We start from the raw sequence: 14,796 nt of genomic DNA on the forward strand, positions 1-14,796 counted from the left end.
GGACTGAAGGTTATCTTCAATCGCCTGGGAAGTTGTAACAGCAGATGACACACATGGTGACCTGAGGTATCCAGTGTGGGTGTTTCAGGAGTGAGTGTGTGTGTCTGTGTGTGTGTGTGTGTGTGTGTGTGTGTGCGTGTGTGCCTACACTTTGTGTATTCCTATCCAGCTTGGTTCAACTGGGTGTGGTTTTCTGAATTCATCTAAGAAATCATACAAAAGAAAATACAACATTCGTGTTAAACTCCGATTATTCCCTAATACATCAATCACATTAGAACAAATTTGTGTTTTTATTTTTTTATTTTTTTAAATTTTTTTTAACATTTATTTTATTTTTGAGACAGAGAGAGACAGAGCATGAATGGGGGAGGGTCAGAGAGAGGGAGACACAGAATCTGAAACAGGCTCCAGGCTCTGGGCTGTCAGCACAGAGCCCGACGCGGGGCTTGAACTCACGGACTGCAAGATCATGACCTGAGCTGAAGTTGGCCGCTTAACTGACTGAGCCACCCAGGCGCCCCAATTTGTGTTTTTAAAACAATCTTTTAAGAGACATGACTCTACAAGACAATCAAAGCACACTTCAGACTGTATTTGATACATGGCAAATAAATCAGTAGTTCGTGAGGAAAAAAATACAGCTTTTCAGAAGAGGGAGAAGTTACCCTGCAACATGTGAAGACCCCAAATCATACCATTGTGACAACATGCTGGCTAATAATTTACAGTTAGTATATGTTATTAGTATTGTTTTGATTTAACCAATGTCAGTACAGGGAATATATGATATGTGAAATTCAAGCAAACATAAACATTTAATTTACTAATAATAATTAATTTAAAAGGTTAAATTGAAATTAAAATGTAGAATCCTAGAAAATAGATTATTATTCTTTCCTGTGAGTGATAGGAAATTTTAATTTATATACACACAACTAACAACATTGCTTCATTCATTTCATATTTATGGAGTGCCTGCCATAAACCAGGGACTGGTCTAGATGCTGGGAATAAGGCACTCAGCAAAATAAAATATTTGTCTCTTCTACTGCAGCTTATAATCTAGAGGAAAATAGAGAAAAACCTAAACATAAATTTTGTAAGACAGTGAAAGTGCTATTGAAAAAAATAATAATAAAACAAGGTAAGGCTTTAGAGAGTGATGAGGGTAATGGAGAGTTCACCGGAAGGGCCTCTTAGGAGTTTAAACTATTGCTACTCGGTAAAAGAAACCATTTTTTTTTCAGGTACAAAGATAAATTATTTTGGATCATTACTTTCTATAGAGCTAAGAGCAAAGTTTATGTTTTTAGTGGACAATTGTAGTTGTAGTCACCTTGCACCAAAATATGCTCCATTGAACAGCTAAACAAAATGCTCAACAGATTTCAAAATGCATGCTTTTAAAGGCATCAGAGACTGTGGAGGCAATGAGTGCTAGTGAACACAAACAAAACACATTTATGATCACCCCCAAGGACAAGAAACAGAAGAATCCAGCACCTCAAACACCCCCATAGTGTACCCCAGTCATCCACACTCTGCCAAAGAACACCTTTCAAAAGCATTTACATGGGAGACCTTGTGGGCCAGGAGTATTAGAAGGAAATGCTTATTTGGAAACAGTTTCCTGACTTCATTGGGAATGAGCAGATCCAAAAGTGTCAGAGACCAAGGACAAGCACTTAATTGCCAGAGATATAATGGGCATTATTACTGTAATAAGAGTAGGGACAGCATGGAAAAGAGAATCATCTGACCCACAGGGATCTCTGGCCATGGTGGATAACAAATCGTTTCAGGAAGAATCTTGGAATATCAATGACATACTCAAAATGTGGGCACATGCTGAATCTCTGCTCTATATGTCCCAAAGTGATGTGCAACTATTAACAAGATTCCTTCACACTCAGGAAATGGAAAGACCCACACGCACATACATCAGAGACTGTTGAATATGGTTCAGTGCTAACACACTGTCGCCAGTTGAAACTAACTTGAATCAGCTGAAAAATGGACATTTGGCTTCTGAATCTCTTTGATAGCCCTACTGGAACCCCAGTTTATTTCCTACTTTTTTGTTCTAGTTTGAGTTCCCTTTTAATTCCTGAGTACATGGCTGGACTATATTTCTCTTGCAGGCAATTTTGGCCATGTAACTGAGTTCTGGCCAAGAAAATGTGAGTATTTTATTTCAAGTCCTGAGCCATAAAACCCTCTGGTATAATCCTCTTTTCTTTTTCTTTCTCAAAATCCAAGCTAGTCAAAAGAGAATCTAAAAAAAAAAAAGTCAAGGGCTACCTGGGTGTCTCAGTCAGTTGAACGCCCACTCTTGATTTCAGCTCAGGTCATGATCTCAGAGTTTGTGAGTTCAAACCCCACATCAGACTCTGTGCTGACAGCTTAAAGCCTTCTTGGGATTCTCTCTCTGCCCCTCCCCTGATCATTCTCTCTCTCTCTCTCTCTCTCTCTCTCTCTTTCTCTCTCTCAAAACAAATAAATAAACTTTATTTAAAAAATAAAAGAGAGTCGAGTCATAGGGAGGAAAATGTCCAGATTCTAAGGTCTCTTAAGGGGAAGCCATCTGACTACTAACACCCACCCTGCACTGTGGCATGTGTGAAAATAAACATTTACTGTGTAAAACTGTAAGATTTGTAATTTGTGTACTGTAGCAGCTAGCATTACCTCATTGATAATCTACCTATTGCAATACAAATATCCAAGTGAAGTCCTTGGATCGTTCTCTTTCCCTATCAAAAATAATGCAAAAACAATACCACAATCATGTAGAAGACACAGATTAGTGTCACATTCTACTTTAAAATTCAAGTGTTATGTTATTATAATATTTAATTTTTAAGTTTGCCCAATACGTAAGGGGGGCATATTTTGGAGACCGAGGATGGATGACCAGAAATTTAATCAGGTGCAACCGTTATTCTAGATCACACATAGTAACTGTGACTAGAACCCAGATATTCTGACTCCATAGCTCCAGTGCTCATTCACTCAATAGCCTTCTATCATCGTCCCCCATAATTCCTATGTTGAAATCTTAACCCCTATGTGATGTCAGTAGGAGGTAGGTCCTTTGGAAGGTTAGTAAGTCATGAGGGTGTAGACTTCATGAATGGGATCAGTGCCCCTATTAGAGACCCCAGAGAGCTCTCTTACTCTCTCTCTGTTATGTGAGGACACAATGAGGAAATATCCTTCTGCAACCAGAGGTGGGACTTCACCAGAACACAACCATGCCAGCAGCCTGATCACAGATTTCCAGTCTTGAGGACCGTAAGAACTATATTTCTGTTGTTCATAAGCCACCTGGCCTATAGTACTTGGCTGTAGCAACCTGGGCTAGAACACCTTCAGAGCAAGAGTTTTATTAAGTTCAGAAGAACAGAATCAGAACTATACGTACCAGCCTGGTTGATACTTTATATAAAAGATTACCGTCCTCGGTGTCCTGACTTTTAAAGGGAGAGAAGAGATTTGATGGGTCCAAGATGAGAAAAAATCATACTATCTAAAAGCTTTCTGTAAAAGTGTGTAATAAGACGTTATGATAATGATATCTGTACCCATGTTTGAAAATTTAACAAGTTCCTCCATCCATATTGTCTACTGGGAAGTAGACTGGAGATTAGATACTAAGGGTAAAAATAGATATAGAGAGTTTTCAGGAGTGACTTGAGTGTGGAATGTAGACTCAAGTAACTTTTGCAACATTTAAAAAATGTGTTCCAAAAAGGTTGTTTTAGGTTAATTTTCTAAGTACATGATAAATACTATATTATACTACATTTTTATCTTACATACTTTTAGTGAGTAAAGAAGATATTTATATCTGAAAAAAGTAGAGATCTCAGAATAAATGTGGAAACATGGTCCAGTATTCTATTATCTAAATAATAATGATAACTAATAAGAAATGCATGAATTTTGTCCCCTATAGATATTTCCTTGGGTGTTTTATAAGCCTGATACTAAGGACAAGGACATACTTCAAATATAGGGCATGCTTGTTCAGTATAGCCAATTACCAGAGCGTCCTGTCTCAGACATAGTTTAATAAACTAATAAATCTAATTTAAAGAAATAAAGTAGAAGTTCTCAGGACAATTTATTTTTTTTAATTTTTATTTATTTCTGAGATAGAGACAGAGTATGAGTGGGGGAGGGGCAGACAGAGAGGGAGACAGAATCCGAAGCAGGCTCCAGGCTCTGAGCTGTCAGCACAGAGCCCGACGCCGGGCTCGAACTCACAAACCGTGAGATCATGACCTGAGCCGAAGTCGGTCGCTCAACTGACTGAGCCACCCAGGCGCCCCATCTCAGGACAATCTAATGTCTAAATAGATACTTTGTGTTTGCACATGCAACTTTGCTCCTAAAATTCCACCAACTTATTTACCACTGTATTTTAATTTTTTATGGTGCCACTTTGCATTACGTGTATGTCTTATCTCACCCTCTAGTTCCTAAATTCAATGAGATTAATATAGTAACCACACAAAGCCTGATGCCTTCCCCCACCTTGTATATATTCAATAAATATTTGTAGCTACTCAATAAATAATTTCATTATTAAATAATTAGTATACTTCAAGGCCTACATCTATAAGTTCTCTCAAATCAACCTAAACTACAGGAATCTCCCTCCCTCATTTTCAGTGACATTTTAATATTTTTTTAAAAGATCACCACTGTCCTATAGATTTCTGAGGGTAATCTAATCCAGTTTGTTCTAAAGAAGCCTACTTCTGTATATTGACAGACATAAAAAGTAAGAATGGATCGTTTTGGAAACTGGTTAAACAAAGTTGAGCAAGTGTTTTGATAGGCACTTCTTGGTTATTTGAATTTACAGATATCAATTATAAATCTCTAAAACAGGAATAAAGTATGTATTGTTTTCCCAACCTATCTGACCTTCACCTAGTATTTCACAAAGCACATTGAGATTGAATATACTGCAGTTTGTAAGATGTCCACAGACACATATCTCACTTCATTAAAAATAAATGTATATGGGGTGCCTGGGAGGCCCAGTGGTTTAAGCGTCAGACATTTGGTTTTGGCTCAGGTCATGATTTCACGGTTGGTGCGATCGAGACTTGCACTGGGCTCTGCTCTGACAGCCTGGAGCCTGCTTGGGATTCTCTCTCTCTCCCTCTCTCTCTGCCCCTCCCCTGCTTGCACTCTCTCTCCCTCTTAAAATAAATTTTAAAAAAACATTTAAAAATAAATAATATATGTTATATAGATAGCCTGATTTTATATATATATATATATATATATATATATATGTGTGTGTGTATATATATATATATATATATACATATATATATGTATAAGTATATACATATATATCCTGATTATATATCAGGAATGAGTACTACTATGTTCCCTAAATTTTGGTAAGAAATCTTGACCAACATGGTCTTTGAGTGAGCTGGGGTGGATGTTTTGAGGGCAGCTGGCCTGTAGCCTGCCCATCCCACCCCATCTCCCGTGGAAGCCTGAGCCCACCATGCCATATAGCTTTCTCCCTTTGTCTCATAACCACGTCCACCAATGAGAATGCTAATTCACTAGCCACTAGCCTTAACAGATTCAAGAACAAGGGGAAAGACAGTCCAGATATGAGGCAGTGCAGAGGAGAAGTTAACGGGGGCTGAGGCGAGGTAAGAAGGATGACGAGATACTGTAAAGGAGAGATGTAAGCTCATTTCCTGATGATGCTACTTCACTGCAGGAAAACCACAACAACCAGGGCACTATAAATTGGTCTGTTGATGACACTGATGACATTGTCAAAAGCATAAAGAGCAACCATTTGGAAATCGAGTCCTAGGCTACTCAAGCTAGAACCTGCTTTCTAGGGAAAAATAGCCCCCACAGACAACATAATCTGAGCTGGTTTGATTCCAAAATTTGTGTCTTTTTTGCCCAGAATTGACTGTAGTCCCATTCAGTTTGAATCTGCCTGGGCCCTCACTAACATTGCTTCCAGGACATCAGAAAAGACCAAGGCTGTGGTAGATGGAGGTGCTATCCCATCATTCATTTCTCTGTGGGCAACTCCTCATGCCCACATCAGTGAACAAGCTGTTTAGGCTCCAGGAAACCTCACAGTGACGGTTCTGTTTTCCAAGACTTGGTTACCAAGGATGGCTGTTGGCTTTCCCTGCAGCTCCTAATATGTTATCTTCAGCATGTGGTTACTTAATTAGCTCTTTGGACACTTCCAAACATTTGTCACAACAAAAATCCTGCACCCCTGTTAGATGCTATTGAGCAGATTCTCCCTATCTTAGTTTGTCTTCTGCGTCATGATGACCCAGAAGTAGTTATTAGCAGATAACCTGCTGGGCCATTTCCTACCTTACTGGTGATCCAAATTAATGGATTGAAATGCTTGTGCAAACAGGTGTTGTGCCACAACTGTGAAATTTCTAGGAGCTACTGCATTGCCCACTGTGACTCCTGCACTAAGAACCACAGGAAATATTGTCACGGGGACACATGAACAGACTCAGGGTGTAATAGATGCAAGAGCACTTGTTGTCTTTCCAAGTCTATTAATGAGTCCCAAAACTAATATTCAGAAGGAAGTTATGCGGACAATATCAATCATCACAGGTGGTTGTCAGGACCAGATAGAGCAGGTTGTGAATCATGGATTAGTCCCATTCTTCATTGGTGTTCTCTCTAAGGCAGATTTTAAGACACAAAAGGAACTGTATGGGCTTTGACTAACTATACAAGTGGCAGAAGCATTGAACAGATTGTAAACCTCATTCATGGTGACTAACCATTGATGAACCTTTTAACTGTAACAAATACCAAAAATATTCTGTTTTTCTGGATGCAATTTCAAACATACTTCAGTGCCATAGACTCTGGGTCTAAAGTTCTCTCTTGTCTAGCAAAAGAGCAGGATGCAGGATGGAAAGCAAGAGATGGCTAATGTCCAGGAAAAGACAAGAGCCCCAAATAAGGGTTCTTACCCCATTTTTATCAGGATCAGAAGGCTTATAAACATGGCGATGGATATGCACAAAGGGACAATGAGTCTGTGAACATTAACTTGTGAATGTGAGGGAAAGAGGGTCTTGAGGATATTTGTGGTTAGGGGTTTAGGTCAATATAACACAAAATCCGGGCACCGGACAGTTGGGAGGAAGGTTGTTTACAGTGGACATGAAGCCACACCTCTGTTTATCTTAGCCTAGGGGATGAGACAGGTAGGGGGAATAACCTCAGGGTTAATAAGGCACCTTTTCTTTTGTTAACCATCTCTTCCCTGGGCTGCTTTGCCTGCAGCACAGCGGTCCATAGTCCAATTCACCAGTTTACCTAACCTGGCCCTATTCTCCCGTGAAAGCAGGTTTTCAGCTATAGTACTAAATTGGGGGTGCTTCCACCTTAAGTATCTAATCTTGTTTATTTCATATACCTATGTATTGGTCACCTTTCTACCTGTTCCTATTTTAGGACTTTGCCTCTCCCTCTCTATTCTGGGGGTTCTGCACCTCCTCTCTATGTTGGGGTGCCTTTGTACCTTCCTATTCCTGGCACCTTTGTGCTTCCTTATTCTCAGGGTGCCTTTGAACCCTCCTATTCTTGGGGTGACAATCTGGTTTACCCAAACTCGGGTGTGAACATTTTATGACTTTGTATTTCTTTATGCCTTGTTAACCCATTGGTGTAAGCCAGGGGGATTCCTAAGTTTATCCCCCACACTTCAGGTTTCTGGGAAACTAGGTGAAACTGAGAAACTTATCAATAATGATTGAAAAATGTGGAGGTTTGGACAAAAGTGAAGCTGTACAAAATCATGAAAATGAATCTGTGTACCAAGTTTCATGAAACTTGATTGACAAATAGTTCTCTGTAGAGGAAGAGGAAGGTCAGAATGTTGTGCCAGACACTACTTCTGAAGGCTATATGTTCCAAGTTCAAGATGGCACTCCTGGGACCTGCAACTTTTAGATTGTATTACTGAGGCATAGAATTGTTTGTTGTGTACTATGGTATGTTTGTCTTACTGTTTCTCTACTAAGAACTCTTTTTAAATACGTTTTGTTATTGCAGCACTTTCTACAAAGAAACTATACTTGAACAGTTCCAAACTGTACATACTGTATGAAGCTTCTCTTCTCAATAGGTATCTTATTTCTATATGGAATCTCATATCTTGCAGTGTCCTGTAAATAAAGATTTAATTCCACCCTTTTCTTTACCAAATGAATGAGAAGGAGAAAGAGGAGGAGAAGGATGGGGGGAGGGGAGGAAGAAGAAGAAAAAGGAGAGGTGGAAGAGGAGGAGAAGGAGAGGAAGAGAAAGAAGAAGGAGGAGGAGGAGGAGAAGGAGAGGAAGAGAAAGGAGGAGGAATAGGAGGAGAAGCAGAGAGAAGAAGAAGAAGAAGAAGAAGAAGAAGAAGAAGAAGAGAAGAGGAAGAGGAAGCAGAAGGAGGAGGAAGAGGAGGAGGAGGAGGAAAAAAAGGAGGAAGGGAAGGAGGAGAGGGAAAAGGATGGGGGAGGTGGAGGAGGAGGGGGGAGGAAGAGGGGGAAGGAGGAGGGGGAGGGGAAAGAGAAGAAGAAATCTTGACCAAGATCACAAGACTAATAAATAATGATTCTGAAACTGAAACCTTCAGTACTCTTGATTTCTAGCACTCTGTGCTCTTGCATAGTTTCTATTTCATAGTTTATATTCAGAAATGTTTATAATTTTAGTCACTGATTCTAGAAGGAGTAGTCTTGAAGAAGTTACTTTATGACTGGGAAAAATGTTTTTCTTTCCAACTAAAACTAAACAACAAGAACTGAGTGTCAGCAATCTTGTTTTAATATTCATAATTGATCAGACGCAATGGCTTGTGATCCGAAATTAAACTTCTTTTGTGGTTGTTATTGCTATTGCTTTTGTTTATTGTTGTGAAAAGAAATTTTGCCTCCCAGAAGTTACACAGCTATTCGTCTGTATGCTTTTTAAATTAAAATATAAACAGCCAAATTAATAACGCGTATCAATGTAATCAAGTGAATATAACTGTTGCTGATTTGGAAATGGTTTCTGGTTTTTCTTTAGTTTTAGTTGTTTAATCCCATGTGCTGGGGCTTGCTTTTCCACATCTCTTGAAAGTGGTCTCCATAATTGTTTCATTAAAAAAAAAGGTCTCTCAAGTAGTGGATTATATGTTAATCTTCAAGCACACAACTGTTAGCATATTGTCACCATAGAGTGCTATTATCTTTGCAAAATAGCTTATAATTTTGTTTATGCCTAGAAAGCAGAAAAGCAATCAGAATTCCTTCAATTTACTTCCTGCCTTAATCTGGAGGCAAAGTTAATACATGTGACTCCAAAAATTGATCTGTCTTCTAAAGCCCTTGCTTCGCATTTGAATCACCTAAAAAGCTTTACCAAAATACTGTTAAGTAGGTTTCATCCCAGTCAAATTAAATCAGAATCTCTTAGCATGTGGCTTCAACATTGATATTTTTTTTTAATTCCCTAAGTGGTTATAATGTGTAATCAAGGCTGAGAACCACCACTTTAGAGGCAAATAATCATCATAGTCTGAGACTAGAAGGGAGTTTTGAGCAATGTTCACCAAAGCCTAACTATGCACATGAGAATCACCCCTGGGGCTTTTGCAAGGTACAGAATCCCAAGGCCCCACTGAATCAGAATTTCCAGTGGCAGGGCCCCAAATGAGCCTTACCCATGATGGAGTTGGAGGACCACTGCCTTGGACCTTTTTAAAACTAATTTTCTAACACATGAGAGAATCTGGCTGAACATTTTAACCTAAATAACACCCTCTTTTTAGCTCCTTTCGTTGAAATTTCTTCATAGCCCTTTCCTATACGATACAGCATTTCTTTTAAAAACTAGAGTGTGTCGAGGGAGCCTGGGTGGCCCAGTCGGTTAAGCGTCAGACTCTTGGTGGCTCAGGTCATGATCTCATGGTTAGTGAGCGCTAGTCCTGCATCAGGTGCTGCGCGGACAGTGGGGAGCCTGCTTGGGATTTCCTCTCTCTTTCTTTCTCTCTCTTTCTCTCTCTCTCTGCCCCTCCTCACTTCTCTCTGTCTCTTAAAGTAAATAAATAAACTTAAAAAATTAAAAACTAGAGTGTGTCATAATGCAATATGTCAGCTGCTAAGAGCTGGAACACCTGAGTTCGGGGTCCTTGCTGCAGTACTTACTAGTTGTATTAACATGGGCAAATCACATTGTCTTTCTCATTTATTATCTAAACTTAAGTCACAGGATTGTAATGATCAAAGGAGTGAACATCAAATTTCCAAACTTGACTGATCATCAAAATCTTCTGGAGTATGTGAGAATATTATATAAATTCCTTGGTCCAGTTCTAGGAGATTTTGTTCCTCTATATATGGAGAATGGTTGAACATAAATAAATTCTCTCGCTCTTTATTTAATTTTATTTAAATCCAAGCTAGTTAACATACAGTGCAGTAATGGTTTCAGGAATAGAACCCAGTGATTCATCACTTCTATATAACATCCCATGCTTATTCCAGCAAATGCCCTCCTTAATGCCCATCACTCATTTAGCCCATCCCCCCCACCTCCCCTCCAGCACTCTTCAGTTTGTTGTCTATATTTAAGAGCCTCTTATGGTTTTCTTCCCTCTCTGTTTTTATCTTATTTTTCTGGACCTTCCCCTGTGTTCATCTGTTTTGTTCTTAAATTCCACATATGAGTGAAATTATATGATATTTATCTTTCTCTGACTGCCTTATTTTGCTTAGTAATTTCCCTTTTGAAGATTTGCAAGTTTGATAACTGGCCAGTTGTTCCGTGTTAATGTGCACTGGAGAGAGTGAGACCTGCTGTCAGCATCAGGGATATGGAGATTCAATTTGCAGCCATGCACATGACCCCTCAGGCAGCTCTCCAGTAACACAGATCACTCACATCTCAGCAGGTGCTATTTCTAGAAGAGCAGCTCTCAGATAACTTGATGTAGGAGGTGGGAAGATTTATGGCATAGTCACTTTCTGATGTGTATCTAGAACTAAAGAGTTACCCAGGGTCTTTGTTCACTTATTAGTTTGTTTTCTGCCTTTTTCTCTCACCTAAAAAGAGACAATACAAAGCAAAGGAAAAGCATAGGGTTTGAAATCAGATCTCAGTTTGAGCAGAGGTTTGCTTTTATTTTTACATGACCCTGGTGTCACTACTTTGACTTTTACGGGTCTCAGGTTCCTCTTCTGTCAAATGCAGATTATATCCCTGCCTTATCTGCCTCACTGGAACTTAGTGGGAAATAAAAAAAAATAATAATATATATTAGCATGTCAGGCATATAAACATTTTACATGAGATTTCTCTAATGGATTGTGGGCTCCTAGAACTTTTTCTTTGATTTCTTCATTTACTCATTCACTTATTCATTTGTTTACTTGTTCACTTAAATATTTGCTGAATGTCTAGTATGTGCCAAGAATTATCCTAGGACATAGGGATATAGGAACACACAACAGTAGATAGAAGGCAGATGTGGTTGATGTTAGGATGCTTGGCACCGTGTTGTGGGCTTTAACGGAATAATTACACAAATAATTATTAAACTAGGGTCAAAATAAGCACTATATAGGAGAAACTAGGGCTAATGAGAAGATATAAAGAGGAGGCTACTCCAGTGTCGCCCCATTACCAATGAGCAGTCATATTTATGTTGACATTAGGTTGAATTGTGAGTAGGACAGGCAAGCAGTGATGAGAGTGATCCTGGCAGAGGAAACAGTCTGTGCAAAGGTCCCGAGGAAGGTAAGTGGGCAATAGTGTCTGAGGAACTGAATGAGTAATTAATGATTGCAATGAGCAGGTGGTATGGGATCCATGAAAATGAGGCCAGGAGGTACCAATGGGCCAGGGATATTTAGGTCATGTCTAGGCTCCTATTTTGATCATCTTTAATAACAATGGATCCCTTCAATTAGCAAGATTAAACAAGGAATGAAAGAATTGGATTAGCCCTTTAAATACATACTCCAGTTGCTGTATGATTCATGTCTTGTAATACTTGAATATTTGGACACCAGGCAGAAGGAGGGGAAAATTAGAGAGAACTCTACCCTCTACTAAGATGGAATAGGAAGGAAGAAACTAGATGGATTCAGAGATGTATTCAGGCAGTGAATGACTCCTCTACGTTTTGCATTCTTATGGCTTAGTAGAGCGTCTGGCACATAGTCATTATTAGCATGCCTGTTTGGGCTTTGGGGTGGTTTGCTTTTTTTTTTTTTTTTTTTTGGCTTTTTTGATTTTTGTTTTTTGGTGGTGAGAACCCTTAACATGACGTCTACCCTCAAAAAAGTATTAAGTGTACAGTAGTTAATTGTTCACTGGAGGCACTATGCCATGCAGCAGAGCATTAGAATCTATTCGTCTTGCATAACTGAAAAAATGTTTAAAGCTAGTTATGATGTCCTCATTACCTGAACCTTCTCCACAAACACACTCTGATGTATGACTCTTTCTATCCTTCTTGGCTTGTCAGGGTTTCTGTACTCCTCATGTTTCTACTTACATTTCAGACCCCTCTGGGTTTGTTACTTTACCTTAATACCTTGTATTTATGGACCATGAAAGTGGCAATAAATTTTTACAGTGGCTTGACTGGTGCAGAGCCCAGTGAATAATGTGACCACAGCAGATCAGTTTGTCCACACAAAGGCCCACATCCCAGGAAACCCAGATGGTTGGTCAATCTAATTTAATCTTAGGCTTTAAAATAAGTCTTCAGCATCTACATCCTTTTCTATTATGATCCACTCTTGCAGGGACATGAATGTAACCTGTTACCGAGGTTGGCTTTTATTTAAACACTTTGTAAAGCACTTTCACATGCACATTTCATTGCTTCTTAAAATTCCTTTGTGAGGCATGATTTAGTACTCAAGTTTTAAGGGTGAGAAAAAATGAGAATCAGAGATGTTCAAGGATTTGCTTATGTTCACTTGACTTTAAGAATGTGAAAGCCACATAGTTTTACCTTCCTTCATCTATTTATTTTTCATTTTTTAATTTTTTTTAGAGAGGGAGAGAAAGAGAGAAAGAAAATCTCAAGCAGGCTCCACACTCAGCATGGGGCCCAGTGAGGGGCTTGATCCCACAACCCTGGGATCATGACCTAAGCCAAAATCAAGAGTCAGACACTCAACCAACTGAGCCACCCAGGCACCTCAATCTATTTAAATATACTATGACAGAGTGGGCAGAAAATATATTCAGATAATAATTTATGTCTTATTTTCTTTCCCTTTGCTCCAAATGGGTAGGCGGTCCTTACTCACAAGGACATTATAGGTGCCAAAGCAGAAGATGTCTGAACAAAACTCTTTTGGGAAAACCCACATTCATTTATTCATTGATTTGCTCCGTTCAGAAATGTATTTTTCAGCACCTGCTTTGAGAAGGCCTCTTCTAGAATGGAATGGAAAGAGCTGGGAAAAAAAGGAATAAGCAAACCAGTACTGAAAAGAACATTCAGCATGCTGAATGCTATGCAGAGAGTAGAAATAAAGAAAAGTCATAGCCAAAGACCATGAGGCTATGTTAGGTTAGGTGGTTGGAGAAGGCCGTTGGAAACAATGACATTCAAGCTGGTATATAAATAACAAGATGGAGGCCATTCTTCCAACCAGGAGTAGGGGAAGAGCTTTTGTGGAGGAGGGAATCATAGTGCAAACTTTCCGGGCCAGGAATGAACTACTTTGTTTGAGGAACAGAAGTTCAGGAACTCTGAAACATAATGGACAAGAGTTAGAGTGACTTAAAGATGAAGACACAAAAGGGGACAAGGACAAGATCACAGAGGGTCACGAGGCCAGGGTAACACACAGGATTTTCTCCTAAGCATGATAAGCCTTAAGGGTTTCAAGCAAGGGAGAGATATAGTCTGACTTATGTCACTTTCAATACAGAGTAGAGGGCCAGTCAGGGAAAAGAGGTGATTATAGTAGTCAAGGAAAGAGGGTGAAGAAATGGATACATTAGGTTCTGGTCTTAGAGGTAATGATGACAATACTTGCTGATACACTAGATATGAGCAAGGGTTGAAGAGCCAGGGCAAAAAGAAAAATCATGTTCTGGGCATGAGAAACTCAAACCTCAAGGTTGGGAGGGGAATGGGGAAGATGGCAAGACCTCTGGGAAAAACTAATGGGAGAATTAATGAAACATTTTATTTTGCCCAAGTTAGGTTTAAGAGATCTAACAGACATAGAGATATCTAAGAAGCAGTTTGCATATGGAAGTCATTGAGATTTGACCAGATGTTCTGGATGATGAGTGCAGGCAGAAGAGGTATATTTGAGGAAACAGAGGTTTGGACTCTCTAGAAAGAGGAGTATATTACTCCAAATCTAGGGAGGGAACATAGCTCTGCAATACTTGCAAATAGTTAAGGATCTGATCCCCAGACCCACACCTTTGCAGCACACTGGCAGTGTGGGGTAACAGGCACTTTTTGTATCTAGGAAGGCTGAACCTCAGTTTCAAGGGCTCTCCACCCTAAAAAATATCTTCACACTCATTAAGGGGGATGAAACCAAAGAGATTCTAAACCTCAGGCAGTCCTGTGGACCTAGAAAAGGAGCCTCTCAGAGATAACTTATGTAGATCAAAGAAAGAATCAAGGGACATTCTCCAATGTTCTCAGGAGGAAGGAAAAGAAAGAAGAAAGAAAGAAAGAAAGAAAGAAAGAAAGAAAGAAAGAAAGAAAAAGAAAGAAAGAAAAAAAGA

At 39.3% G+C, this 14,796-nt stretch overlaps 1 pseudogene; it reads left to right on the forward strand.

Annotated features, from left to right (window-relative positions):
- Positions 1-3,568: 3,568 nt before the first annotated feature.
- LOC132684669 (importin subunit alpha-1-like) lies at positions 3,569-8,004 on the forward strand (annotated as a pseudogene).
- Positions 8,005-14,796: the final 6,792 nt, after the last annotated feature.

The sequence above is a fragment of the Panthera onca genome, chromosome D2, assembly GCF_046562875.1.
Source record: "Panthera onca isolate mPanOnc1 chromosome D2, mPanOnc1 haplotype 2, whole genome shotgun sequence".
In the NCBI taxonomy this organism is placed as follows: domain Eukaryota; kingdom Metazoa; phylum Chordata; class Mammalia; order Carnivora; family Felidae; genus Panthera; species Panthera onca.